The sequence below is a fragment of the Cydia pomonella genome, chromosome 19 (assembly GCF_033807575.1).
Source record: "Cydia pomonella isolate Wapato2018A chromosome 19, ilCydPomo1, whole genome shotgun sequence".
Taxonomy (NCBI): domain Eukaryota; kingdom Metazoa; phylum Arthropoda; class Insecta; order Lepidoptera; family Tortricidae; genus Cydia; species Cydia pomonella.
In genome coordinates, this window is record NC_084721.1 from 13,752,207 (window position 1) to 13,766,885 (window position 14,679).

General features: G+C 36.4%; 1 protein-coding gene across 2 annotated transcripts in view; it reads right to left on the reverse strand.

Annotated features, from left to right (window-relative positions):
• Positions 1 to 9,889, reverse strand: part of LOC133528233 (uncharacterized) — a 140,023-nt gene extending 130,134 nt beyond the window's left edge. The window contains exon 1 of one of the 2 annotated variants that reach the window (XM_061865513.1): positions 9,679 to 9,889. The gene's annotated coding sequence lies outside the window, so the exon portion shown is untranslated. The remainder of the gene's footprint in view (positions 1 to 9,678) is intronic. The other variant, XM_061865515.1, reaches the window with a different exon arrangement.
• Positions 9,890 to 14,679: the final 4,790 nt, after the last annotated feature.

The window sequence follows — 14,679 nt, forward strand, 5'->3', positions numbered from 1 at the left end:
GGTATATCGTTAGTACTTACGAGTATATATGGACATTAACAAAACAATTTCACACCCGGCAACCAGGCTATAGATAGTCACTTAATTCCTACATTTAGAGAATATCGGGAACGTCCACTATCGAGCAAAATCGCTTCAAACTAGTTTTACTTTCCGCCATACTAACAAAACGACCTATGTGCCACTGAAAATACCACAAATTGCAATACACTTAACTGACCATTTTTAAACCTTATTAACAAGAGAATAAGGTCTACGAATGTTAATTCAATTACATACTCGGTTCTATGAACATACGGTCTTTAAAATATAAGGTAGCGATTTCACCGCAAGCGATGTTGAAAACTTTGCCACGATTAAAGTACGATTAGTAAAAGCTTTTATAGAGTTCCTTAATCAGTTATAACTATTTCACTTCAGTAAAAAACTGATATTTTGTTGAGGAGCAAAAAAGTGGCTAAGCAGCTCAAAATAATCTGTACACGGTTTTATTTTCTTGACAACAAAGCTCTGTTCCCGCTTAAGTAGCTACTTCTGCTGCTGACTCTGACCACATTGTTTATTTTATATCGTTAAGGGTCCCCAGCAAGCTCGGCTCTCCATACATACGTTACGCACTCATTTTAAAACTACTAGCTAGATTGCTGTGAAACTTTGTACTTACAATAAATAGGATACATTTATTATGTATATTTATTTGTGATGAAAAAGGATACATTTTGAATAAAATTAAATTATGACTACTTATAAAATAAAACTACTAAAACTAAACCTACCTAGAAAAAATAAAGATACCTAAAACAGACCCTGGCCTATAGGATAAGGTATATTTAGGGCTGTAATTACTTTATGTTGCATCAAATACCATAGTTAAAACAGCGAATTAAAAATGTTCATACAAAACTTGTTTTTGGTCTCAATATAAGGAGCAATATAACCTGATTTCAGCCATTGCCACACAAAGCAAAGTTTCATTATAATCTAACACGTAGTTTTAAAATGAGAACGAAATTCCGTTAGTATGGGAAGGTGAAATTCGGCCCAGCTTGCCGGGGACGGTGGCTCTTAATCATCATGATGTCATAGCGTCGCTAGGTGTCCACTTTATCTGAAGTATTTGAAAATACTTCATTAGGTATTAATGGCGTTTGTTTATTCTCGTAAACTTTATAGCAGGTACCTAACGTTAACTTATGTTAAACATGTTTAAAAAGTGTTAGTGCTTGATCTGTAACATTTTTAAAGGAGACCTTGGGTCATACATATTTTATTGTTTGCTCAATTCGTTCCCATCTTTCCTTTACACCTCGCAAAACGAAGAGAAAATCAAAAGCTAATTTTAGATGCACCCCTACAGAAGGGACACATTTAGGTTCAAATAAGAATAAAATATAAATATGTAGCGTGAGTCGTTAATTTTTATTGTATTATCAATTATCAACAAAAGTTGGTCTCTTTTCCTATTTCCGAAATGTGTTTGACCTATTTTATTCCTGCCTCCATAAAATCTATTACATTTCTGCATTGTATAACTGTGTTGTGAAAAAATAACACTGCAGCAATGCCAAAACAATAAATAACCACACTATATTAAAACTTTAAAAATGTATCTATAGTTTCACCCAGACGCGGTATTTTTAATTTTAAAAATCATAATTTATTCTCACTAAATTAGCTATTTTTCGCGCTCCAGAATGGAACTAGAGAAGTGCTTTTCCATTGTTGTTTAAAGCTAAGGGCTTGGAAACGCGTAGTCGCTGGGAACAGAGTCAACAAGACGTCTAAACAAGACCCTTTTTCATTTCATTACAATCAAGTGTGGTCACCAAATTAAAAGTACCGTTTATAATGTGAAATTCTGAAGTTACGAACTACGTTATTTCTACTAAGGAGTGAGAACTGGTTGAGCGTTTACACATTGTCCGATCCGATGTCGGATGCCGGATATGACTACATTTTTTTTAATAGGTTTCATATTTATTTCATACATTTAATTAATAATTATTGTTAAAAATAAAGCGACAATACCTAAATAAATTAAGGCAATAATTAAAACAAAAAATATTACTTTGCTAATCCGCGAAAAGATAACGTGCTAGTCAATCAGGGCTAACCCGTTATACTTGCGTATTTCTACATCCCATAAATATAAAATACGCAAGTAAGTATGCCAGGTTTTGGGATCATACAGAGCAACTTTTACTATAAGACCAACCCCGAAATAGCGAAAAAAAAAAATTTACCAAGTATAAGCCCAAAACCTCTCTGGCAACGGGAGTGCACATCTTTTTTGGCCACCGTGTATGTGTTATTTTCGCTATGATTGCATCTTATTTTTCATCAATATGATGACTAGCCATGGCTAAGTTCGATGATATGATCGACAGCCCCTCCCGACGCGGTTCTGTTTATCTGAATTTTAAACTATCAGTTTAAGATACCTACGTCAGAAGAGGTATTAAGAACACATCTAAGCAGTTAAAATATTAAGATTCTTCTAAAACTTAACAAAAAGGCATGAAAAGAAAAAAACTTACCTTTATTTTCCATAAAGTTTTTACAAAAAAATTAAATTCTTTTCTCACGCGTCCGTAAATGGATGCGAGCACTGAGGAATGGGGCAGTAACAGAAAATGTAGTTATCCCACAGACAACGTTTCAGTGAAAATACTGTAATTTAATTATCAATGACTTATTTTTTAGTAAATACGTCACGGGGGTGTAAAATCTTTTAAATAAGGATGTTTGTCTTCACCTAAAATGATTTCAATTCCATAAACCTAATCGAATCGAAAGTAAACTAAAAATGAACTTTATACCCAAGCAATAAAGTTCTTATTTTCATCTCCGCCACATGCGGAATTCCTATGACATGTGGTAACACAATTCAATAGGATGTTCAATCGCGGTTTTGCAGCATCGATCATGCCTTCTCCGTATCCTTTTTGTTTTGAATTGTTCAGAAGGAATCCGACATGTTCAAGGCGATCGATTGTTGTTATCAAACAAGGTATTCCCGAGTAAAAAGCCAGGAAATTAGAAGGAAACAAAAGATATGGAGCGGCACGCGAAACTTGCGACAGAAGATATGGCCGTCGTGCGGGTTTTTAACTTTAATTTAATCCTATCCCTAATGTAACGCATGCGCGGCAGCGCGAACATTCTGAGGACGATCGCGGAGGCTAATGAAACAGCCCCATAGTTGGCCACTGGGCAAAGTCGCATGCTTCATTAGTAAGTAATGATAAATGACATTAAATGAGACCTGTTTGTATTTGTTATTGACTTATATAATTTTCTCTTAATTTTGTTTTTTTTTTCGTTGTCGTTATACCTAGGCAAAGGTGGGACACTTAAGAGGAATTCCTAGTTGTGATTTTTCCATACAAACGCTCTCGACTGTTTCCTCCCTGGTTTTTTAACCTAGAGCAATGATTTTTTCAAATAAGATCAATATCATCAATATCTGTGCCTCTATGTTTTGCTTTTTTGGATTATTTTATTTTGAAGAAAATTACAGCGCCTCGAAAATCGCAAAAACGGCTTAATTGAATTGGCTGTAAAAAAGGCACAGTATACAAATATGACATCAAATATCCAAAAAATCAAAACAGCGGCATAGATTATTTCTTCCTCTTGCAATTTCCAAAATTTCATAATGATTGGTTGTGATCTGGAGGAGGAAACAGTCGAGAGCGAAACCTCTATTTTTGAGTTTTTTGCGTGTGAATTTCGGTCCGAGCTGCAGTTGTCCTTATCGCACGAATTGGAGGCGGAGACAGTTTCTAAATATACGTACACAGAAGGAATAGTGATGGGCATAACATCCTTATTAGGGATTGCAGAACCGGTACTGTTTTAAAGAACCGGGATTTCCCGGTACTTTCGGAACTGGTCTAATTATTTCATTATTTTAAATAAAACGACAGCATTTTGCGATATGACCACCTTTCGTATTATAATTTAATAATCACAATTTCTTTTACTACGTATAATCACAATAAAGAAGTCATTTTTTTTTAGAAATATAGTATTTTACATTGCTCATACTTGTGCGTCACAAGTAAAAGATAACTACATTGATGTTTGCCACTAGATAGCAAATTAAATGAAATTACATTGACAAGGGGATTTATATACATATAAGTATCGCAGTCGTATTGTATAATCCGCCGTATTACATTACGGCTAGCCGATATCAAAATAAGGGCCATTTTGAAATACGGCGGTTCAACGATTAAGGTATGTTGGGTAAATACCGGATGCGGGTGAGGAACGTAGGACATTCATTTCTCCCTAATTTGGCTTTATTTTTTAATGTTGGCAACATTGTGTAAGACGCCATTTCATTGCGCCTCGACTGCCAGTGTTCCCGCGTCGCTCAGGGAGTCGGGCTTGTGCTATGCGCAATCACAGAGAGCAAGGTAAATTTCGCGAATTCTTTCTTCTATCCGATCTTCGACCTGTAATTTATTTTGCGTATTGTGATGAAACTGTGTTTGTTTTTGTAATTGTGTTAACAGACCTAGCACTGCTGTAGACCGCTATCCGATCTTGACCCTTCCAGGTAAAGATCGGAAAGAAACAATCCGATCTTTACCTATTTCAAAAACAGCAGTGATTGTCAAACTTTAAATTTTCTTCAATTTACCTACTGACCTACTTAATTATCACATTTATTGTTTTCTTGATCACACTTTCGTACCATTATTTTTATCCAGTACCACTACCAGCGCGACGGTAAATCAAAAGGAAGAGATTTTGGCAGTCTATTTTGTATGTTTGTATATTGTATGTGTATGTACACCTACTTACTGACAATGTAATTTTTTTAATTTCCGCAACCCAAAGGTTCCCTGGAAGAGATCGCTTTTTAGCGATAAGACCGCATGTTGTTTACCTGTGCTTATGTTTCTGTTTTCTTTTATTGAGGTGTGCAATAAAGAGTATTTATATTGTATAGGGATGATGATACATGTTGAATTATTGTATAACAAAATCGAGTAAAATAAATAGCAAATGAGCAATTTTTCGCAATAAAGTACCTACACATACGGATGCATATGTAGATGTGCACGCATACATACATAGCTAGTTTAGGATACAAAATAGAGACAGGGCTTCGAAATTAGTTTCCTTAAAATGCTTTAAGAGGGCTCTCTTTTCCTATATATTTACTTTACTCTTTACATACGATCCTTACATTTTATAAAAAAAAGATTGTATATCAACTATATATATATACATAATTGCAAAATTATACCAACAAAATCACAATTTTACTTATTTTCTATACTTCAAGATGGGCTCTCAGTGAGCTCAACGAGGGGCGGGAGGGGATAGGGTCGGCAACGCGCATGTAACTCCTCTGGAGTTGCAGGCGTACATAGGCTACGGATACTGCTTACCATCAGGCGGGCCGTATGCTTGTTTGCCACCGACGTAGTATAAAAAAAACCTTGACCTTTTTAAAGAACTACTTAATCTTTTTGATTTCTAAGTTTAATTCTTATTTTTTTGGCGACCTTCATTAAAAATGACTGGGCACGATTATTTTTTATTTTGATTTTTGTTAAGTACTTAATATCTACCAATCCTACCAATGTGTATATGTTATCAATTTCTGTATCTGTTTTTTATGTAGTGTGCAATAAAGAATTTTATTATTATTATTATTATCTTCCAGTACATTCCTTTCAATAAACAATACATTTACACTTTCACTAAACCTGTACAGTTCACGAGATCTTAAATTGTCAAAACTTCGAAACCTATCTATTATTTTAGTGGTTTTTCTTACTTTATTACTTCGGGTAAACCTTACAATAAGAAGTTTCTTAGCACATTGTTTACTTATCAAATTGCCTTATGACATAGGTATCAAAGTTTGAGAGCCACAATTTTACCAATTATTGTATCAGGGTTAAGATCGGATACAAAAATACGGAAAAAAAAACTTTCGTTGACAATTTTTAAGTTTGTAATTATTGGTGGCTGTAATGTAATTTATATACATTGGAGAAGGGCAGACACCGGACCTACGAATACGAACGAATCTACGGTTATTATTTAACGATTCGCTCCGTACTTCAAGAATCTGTCACGTGCTGAGATCTCGAAAAACATTTTCTCACGAGTTCTCTCAATTGGTCCCAAAATTGTCCGGCATTACCCCAACATACTTTACCCAGATTGTCATTGCGATACGTTCTTCAATAAGGCGGCCCAAGGTTAGCCCCATCGTACTACAAGTTAAATAGATTGTAGTTTAGCCATATATTTATACCTACTTACAAAAACGGATAGGTACAGTCAAGTGTAAAAATATGGGTGTACACATCTTACTCAAAAATATGTCCCATAGCATCTTATTCCAGTGTAATAAGAGCGTAGTACCATATTTATGAGACGATTCTTTCGATACATATTTTTGCACTTGACTGTACGACGACGACCGAAACAGGGACATCATTCTTTTTTGCAGTTTTTACCTATATGGTAATTAATAGATACAGTATAATATAAAAATGAAAAACAATATTATGTGATAACAACAAAAACAACTTGCATCGGGCAGCGCAGGATAAATTCCGTTCGGCTCGCGGGCGATGTCGACGGAACGGCGCGCAATGAGCGGGCACTGGAGTCTCGCATCTGTGTGCGCGCACTCACACTTAGATAGCTCCCGCTCCCGCCCACCGCAGCGCGACAGAAACATAGCTTCAAAAATTCGAGATTTGAAAAGTTGCTCAGCTAGGAATTGCTCTTAAGTAGTTTAACAAATTAATCTAACACTAGGTCATTTACCTTATAAATATTTATATATTGTTTAAAATTAGTAATTGTTTGAGCAATTTCTACAAGTGTTTAACGAGGTCTCAAGAATGTTGATTCTCTAATTACAATGAATTATATCATTACAATTACATATAATGCGATATCACCGGACTGCGGTGTGACTGTGAAGATATATAATGTTATTTTAACTGTTATCAGACATGCTAACTTTCATGAAAATACTTGACAATAAGTTACAACATGCACGACACATGATTCAATTTATTACATAAATGAAAGCAAAGTAATGTTAATACAAGATACAAGAAATTTATTGATAAAAGTCAATGTTTTACAGGTCAATTTGAGGTAGGTACATATTCAACTAATACTAGTAGGTACAGCATTTTTTGGATAAATGTCAAACGTATATGATTTATAATTGTTAAAGATTTGCTGTAAGTTATGTTTAAAAACTGTTTTTAATTAAAAGACACGTCAAGATCGCTTTTCTAACGCTAAAATAAAACGAACCATAGAAGTTATCAAAAAGTTTGGAATTGGGCAGAGGAAAGGGAAGAAATAAGGGATTTAATGGATGTTTTTTTTTCTTTAGTGACAGCAGGGTCACTAAAGGATCAAGAGGAAGGCCTTAGCAGGATTTGAACCTGCGACCATCGGCTTCATTGGCAGCTATGAAGCCGATGGTCGCATCCTGCTAAGGCCACTTATTTGTGTGATGAGCACGGGTATTTGTTCCTGAGACATGGGTGTTTTCTATGTATTTAAGTGTTATATGTGTGTGTGCTGGACTTAGTCAATTTGTAATAATGTGCTATAATATTTATTTATTTTGTTAATTTATTTTAGTATAAAAGCGACTGCAAAAAACATTTAGATCCCCTACTTTATCGTAATGATAAATCTTGTCGTTGCCGACAACCACAATAATGACCGTAATTTGAGAAATGACCGTCCAGCACATGTCAGGATTTCTAGGGTGATCCGTATTTTTTTCAGGATACATGTTCCATTTTTTTATACATATGACAACCCTAGCGGCATGATAATGCATGATCAAACTTATCTGTAAATATTAATTATCGACAACAATGGCTAGTAAAGTTAGCCTTCTTCAAATAATTACAAGTCTTTGCTGACAATAGCATGGCTGCGAAAATATTGATTTTATAAATACCATGATAGTGTACGAGTACAAATGTAATAAGCATGCGGCTTGCGTGATGATAGGCCTTTTAACGTGAGCATTACAGTGATATTATACCGCTCGCCGTCGGCAGGGTGTTCATCCTCACACCTCCTATTTACTCGCGTTGTTCCGGCATTTTTTGCCACGGCTTATGGGAGCCTGGGGTCCGCTTGGCAATCTCTAGAATTGGCGTATGCTTTTTATGAAAGCGACTGCCATCTGACCTTCCAACTCAGAGAGTAAACTAGTTCTTATTTGCATTACTTAGTCCGGTATCATCTAGATGTTTTCCTTCACCAAAAAGCGACTGGTAAATATCAAATGATATTGCGTACCTACATAAGTTCCGAAAAACTCATTGGTAAGTACGAGCAGGGGTTTGAACCCGCGACCTCCGGACTGAAAGTCGCACGCTCTTACGATAGGCCACCAGCGCTTTCTCAGAGGTGTTACCATAGAGCCTAAATGGTCGCGCACTGTGCGGTTTAAGAGGAATTTGGCCTACGATGACTGCTTAACAACAGGCGGGCCGGATGCTTGCCACCGACGTGGTATAAAAAAAATAGGTACATGTGTGTTTACTCCGGACACTTTTTGGAATAACTAATAGGTGTAAGTACATTTAAGAAGGGAGTAACGCAAAATTTTAATTATTATATAAAAAAATTACACGTTTTAATCAAGGGTAAATGCGATGAAAGAATCCACACGGAAACTAGACTAGGTATATTTGCAAGGGCAGACTAACCAAAACCTTCAGTTGGCTCAATAGAAAAATATCACGAAAACATATTTAGTTTTCATTTATTTTCAATTGTACATACATATATCGTTAGTTCGTTACCCTGCATGCATTTCCTGGCTTTACGCCCCCTTCAAATAAGTTGTCAGCTATAAAGGATAAATACTTTGCCAACAATAACAAATAGTTTAGCTATACTATTCGATAAGTGAATATTGTAGCCTATATGCAGTACGCACTTAAAAATGCGTTGCTCAAGAATGATGAACTTAGCTATGTTGTTAGAGAGCTCTATCCATATTCCTATTAAATTCGGTTAAGGAACCAGAATGAAGCTAGGTAGTCAATAGTATATAGGTATGTAGTTTTGTGTTTATGGTCATTAAGAGGCTGCCGGTCGATGCAGTAATTGACCACTCTTAACAATAAGACTTCTATTGTCTTATTTCTTTCTGATTTGTTAGGAGTAGCCAATTACTATGAATGAACCAATAACTATAGCAGTCGCCCCTTAATTGTCTAACCGATGGCAGACCGTACGTTTGTTTGTCACCATCGTAGAATAAGTAAACGGAAATGAAATTTTACGGCTTCCTTTTGGTTTAAAAACCGCACCAACGTTTCACAATTCTTATTGCTTTTTTATTTTATGGAACATGATTAATGAATACTTTACAAAATTAAGTGTAATTGGATAGATAGATATACCTAATTAGCAGTTAAATGGTTAAGATTGATAGGCCTTAACACCACTGAAGCGAAGCGACCAGCAAAACATTGGACTTTCACGTAATTACACCCAACCAGACATGTTTCTAAATAAACCAATGAATCATTTAATGCTTAACCAGCCACCGTAACCATATCACGGCACTACGTCTTAACTTTCACATTTTTTACCGCGAATTCGGACAAGTCATTCATAAAACAAACAAAAACATAAACACACCTTGGGGTTTTATGTGGCTCCAGTTTTTCTGGTATCCTGGACGTTCCACAAATCACTTAGGCACTTGGGCACAACACCGGTAAGACGATCACTCGCGGCGTTACTTGACACAAACACGCGCGTGGCCGGGCCGGGCGTCAGTTGCAGACTGTGGAGTGTTTCGAGTCGAGTCGGCTGGCACAACCGCTTGCCCGCTCAAATCAAGGCCATGCAAAACTCTGCTCCCATTTCCTCAGTGGAAAGTGTATCCGTGATCCGCCCGTGCCCCTTTTGGACAGGTGTGGGAGAAAGCACACAAAAAACTTATCGTACTGAGTCATTCTGCGAGATGATTCGCTTGTTATCTGTGGACGAAAGTAACAGGACCGGTTTTGGAGGCGCCAGATTTGTTTGGAAAGGAAAAGTGGCGCGTGTGGTCAATCATATCCATTCAATTTTTGACCTCTGGTTTCTATAAATATAAATCGGTGATAACGATCTTTTTGAGCTTTAAACAGCACTAAAGTCGCTACATAACCTATGTCCACAAAACAGATATTTTTTTATATATTTCAAGGTTTTCGTTAAAAGCGTTTTTAAAGTGTATTCAAGTTTTACTATATAGAGTTTTCTATATAACAGGCGATACTTTTCTTTGCACCTGGCGAATTTCTCGTATTTCCACGTATAAAACTTGTCAGTAAACTAAATTCTTGTAAAGAAACGTTCCAAACGTTTACGAGTAGTTTGCTGAAGAATCTATAAAATGTCTCTATCCAATCTAAAGCAGATATTTACTCAGTCTTAAGAATTTGGGAGCTATGTTAACATTTTTCAAATAAAAAGCCAAAAGATTATTAATTACTTTAATTTAACCTAAGCATACTCTTATCGAAAGAGTTTTAATAAATATCTAATGACACTTGTACTTAAGTGCCTAAAAACTCACTCGTTCACCCTGGGATTCGAACTCACAACTCCTGTTACAAAAGTAGCACAACTCTGCTGCTAACTAAACGTAATGAAACAGTTCTTTTGGAAAATTACTAAATTTAGCGTTTAAATTGTCCAGGGGACCGATTTTTGAATTTCGAGCGCTCGATTTCGTCACTCGAAAATCTGTGGAAAACGGCGAAATGCAATGTTTGAAATACGAGCGATTGAAATTGGGAATCGAGTGGTATTGACCACTCGTTTTCAATTCCATTAGGAGAATTTAAATGCCTAGTAGTGGAGATACATATTATTGAACAAAATGCACGAAATCGAGTGGTCGAAATTCAGGTGGTAATTTGGTTGGTTCGTTCCCAGTAAAGTGAAATACCACGTACAATCTGCATCAAAATTAATAGACTATGCGTCAAAATAAATAAATAAATATTTGGGGACAATCTTACACAGATCGACCTAGCCCCAAACTAAACAAAGTGTACTATGGGTACTAGGCGAGGATATACATAAGTATATGTATAAAAACATACTATACATTTATACATAGAAAACACCCACGACTCAGAAACAAATATCTGTATTCATCACATAAATAAATGCCTTTACCGTGATTCAAACGCGGGAGCATGGCTTCATTGGCAGCTTAACTACCCACTTGGCCAGACCAGTCGTCAAAAGTATCTATTCAAATTCAATATCTTAACATAAAGAGATATGTCTCTATATATAGAACAAATTATAATGTCGCAAATACTTTTGAACGCAAACTATAGTTATATATCACTATTTGGAAAATAATAGATACTTTTGGCACGTTGTTTTGCCCGCTGCGTTTATGCTGACTGTAAATTAATTTAAATTAAATAATCATTTAATTCAGGCATGACCCATATAAGTGTTATTAACAACCTTAAATAATAATGTTAAACATGAACAAACATAATTTTGTAGAGCCTACCATGCAATACGTATACTTAGGGCTAGGACAATACAATACCGGGTGAGCAATACATACACTTTGATATAATAAAATATAATTACTTTCTATTAACATTAAGATTACGTTTTGACTAGCATCAGGAATAGTAAAGTGAATCGAAACATAAAAGTCATACAGTAGGTAAGTAGAAGCAAGCTCAAGTAAGCTTGGAGTGCTCATTTAAGCTTTCAAGCTGGGATGGAGTGAGCAAACTATGATTTTACTTATTTATCTATGGTACAAGTAACCAAATTACTTGAGCTGCTATAAATTTAGCTGGGTTTTTCATAGACGTCATCTCGGTACAAGGGTCGTTGACCGGGAAACGATAGATGCAATCTTGTCTTTCATAACCCTCCAAATTATCGTACGTTCCGACCTGAGGTTTCGACAGACGTATTCTAATCAAAATATATGTGATTGTTACACATACGAGTATATTATTTGTAACCAGGCACATTAGTTACGGTATGGTATTTTATTATGATTGCAAATCCAATTTTAATGGTAAGAACCTTTTATGTCTAAATAAACCTTCCTCGTCCATGCACGACAGTGCTGGTTAAGATCAAGTTTCGAGTCCTTGGAGCCCTTGCCTTTAAGACTCGACTGTGTTATCAGACTTATATAATTAGGTCGAAATTTATATACGTGAGTGACCCGGTTTAATTAATACTATATTTAATATACAAGATCCACTTCGGGTCGCTGTGCCACAACAGTAAGTAAGTATATTTTAATATGTCCAAACTTAAGTTCTTTTCAACAGATACCTACCTTTTGTAGAAACTTGAGACCTATTCGAAGAACTCTAAGATTTGTTTATACAAAAAATATATTGGAGTCAGACCAAGATACATTAGCAGCAATTTTGATAGTCCAGACGATGCAAATATGTTGCGTCATTAATGAGACGTTTTGAGTTAAAACAAAGTAGTGATACATTGCTTGCTGAAGTATTTTGTATGAAACATTTAAAGGTCGTCCATTTTTAGGGTTCCGTACCCAAAGGGTCAAACGGGACCCTATTACTGAGACTCCGTTGTCCGTCCGTCCGTCTGTCACCAGGCTGTATCTCATGAACAGTCATAGTAAGCCAGTTGAAATTTCTACAGATTATGTATTTCTGTTGCCGCTACAACAATACTAAAAACAGAATAAAATAAATATTTCTTTCCAATCTCGATGTTCTCAAACTATCACCGAAGTTAAGCAACGTCGGGCGGGGTCAGTACTTGGATGGGTGACCGTTTTTACAGATAATGGTACGAAACACTTCCTGTGCGAGTCCGACTCGCACTTGGCCGGTTTTTTTGTAAAACCTATGAAAGTGTGTTAATTACAGCCTAAAATGTGGTCGTATCAAAAATACACGCTGTAATATCATGGAGAATGGAAAATATTTAGAAGTGGAAAAACGTTTTCTCTTTTTGTATTGACGATCACGTAGTATACTTCTCTCTTGACTACAATATTAAATTTGTCTAGTTACTTACAAGCTTGTAGCCCGCGGTGATCATTTCGCGGTGAAGTTTAGACCGCCCTTTAATATCTGTAGAACCCGACACACTAAAGTAACTTTTGTATTGAGCTTTACTTAGCTTTTGATTTTTGGGATAGAACTACGATTTTTCAGACAGTTAAATGGTACGTATGGTATGGTAGATGAAACATGTAAAAAAACAGTATATGATAAAAATAATGTGCTGTACAGTCAAGTGTAAAAATATGGGTCCAGGTAACTTAATCATAATTATGTCGTTGGCGAATTACGAGCTATGGGACATATTTTTGCGCAACTTGTGTGCACCCATATTTTTACACTTGATTATACAGTATATTATTTTTATCACACATTGTTTTTTAGATATGATTCATCTAATTTAAGAAATTTTATTTCATATGTCTATTTTCTTGGAAATTAGGTGGTAGAATCCACAAAAATGAGTGAACGAAAATAATCCCTGATTCACGTACCGCGTTTGCAGATTGTCGGATCTGATATCGGATGTCGGATACGACGATCAAGAAGTAAAAAGTAAAACGTACTTTTTATATATTTTTATACGTTTACCTCTAATTAATATTTATATTTAATGTTGTTCAAAAGCGTTATACTTAATGCAAAAATAAAAGGATTTGATGCCATTGGGTATTTCTAGCAGCTGTTTTTCTCTAAAGACAATCCGACATTCGATATCGAATCGGACAGAGTGAAAACGATCTTAAAGTGCAAAAACTTTTCTCAATTTACGCTCTCCTCCAATGCCACATCTGTAATAAATCTACCACAAAACCACAGTTTCCTATGTCGATGTTCGATCATCCTTATTTCACCGCACACCGAACTTTCAACCAGACTGTCACATAAATATAAGCTTAATGCCTTTCGACTTACGGTCATCGTAAACTTGATCCGGGTGAATCCCGCACATTGGTAGGATTCCTTTGGTAACTGTAAAAAATGACAACGTGTTATTCAAAAGCGTCGAGGTATTTTTAGAATAAACTACCATGCCGATTTGATGTAGGTATACTTATGTATTTAGTATGGAGTCGCTAGTCACAATGCAAGGCATTTTATATATTTCGTGGCGTCCTGCACTGCAGCCATGTTAATTAGAATAGATACAGTCGCCGCCAGTCATATTGGAGCAGCCAAGGTGTTTGTTTACAAATTCTGAATAAGCCTCTATTATCAACCACTCTGGCTGCTCCGATATATCTGATCGTGACTGTTCACTAAATAAGTTTTTGGCAAAAAAGTCATTTGGCAAGCGAAAACTTTCTGTGTCGCGGCGAGATCATTATGCGCTCGCGGCGAACTCGTAGAGCGCCCGTGGTGAACTCGTAGGGCGCCCGTGGTGAACTCGTAGGGCGCCCGTGGTGAACTCGTAGGGCGCCCGTGGTGAACTCGTAGGGCGCCCGTGGTGAACTCGTAGGGCGCCCGTGGTGAACTCGTAGGGCGCCCGTGGTGAACTCGTTTGGCGCTCGTGGCGAACTCGTAGGGCGCCCATGGCGAACTTGTAGGGCGCCCGTAGCGAACTCACTGCGCGCTTCGATTTCAACTTGCCCGCCAATCGCTAGTGTGA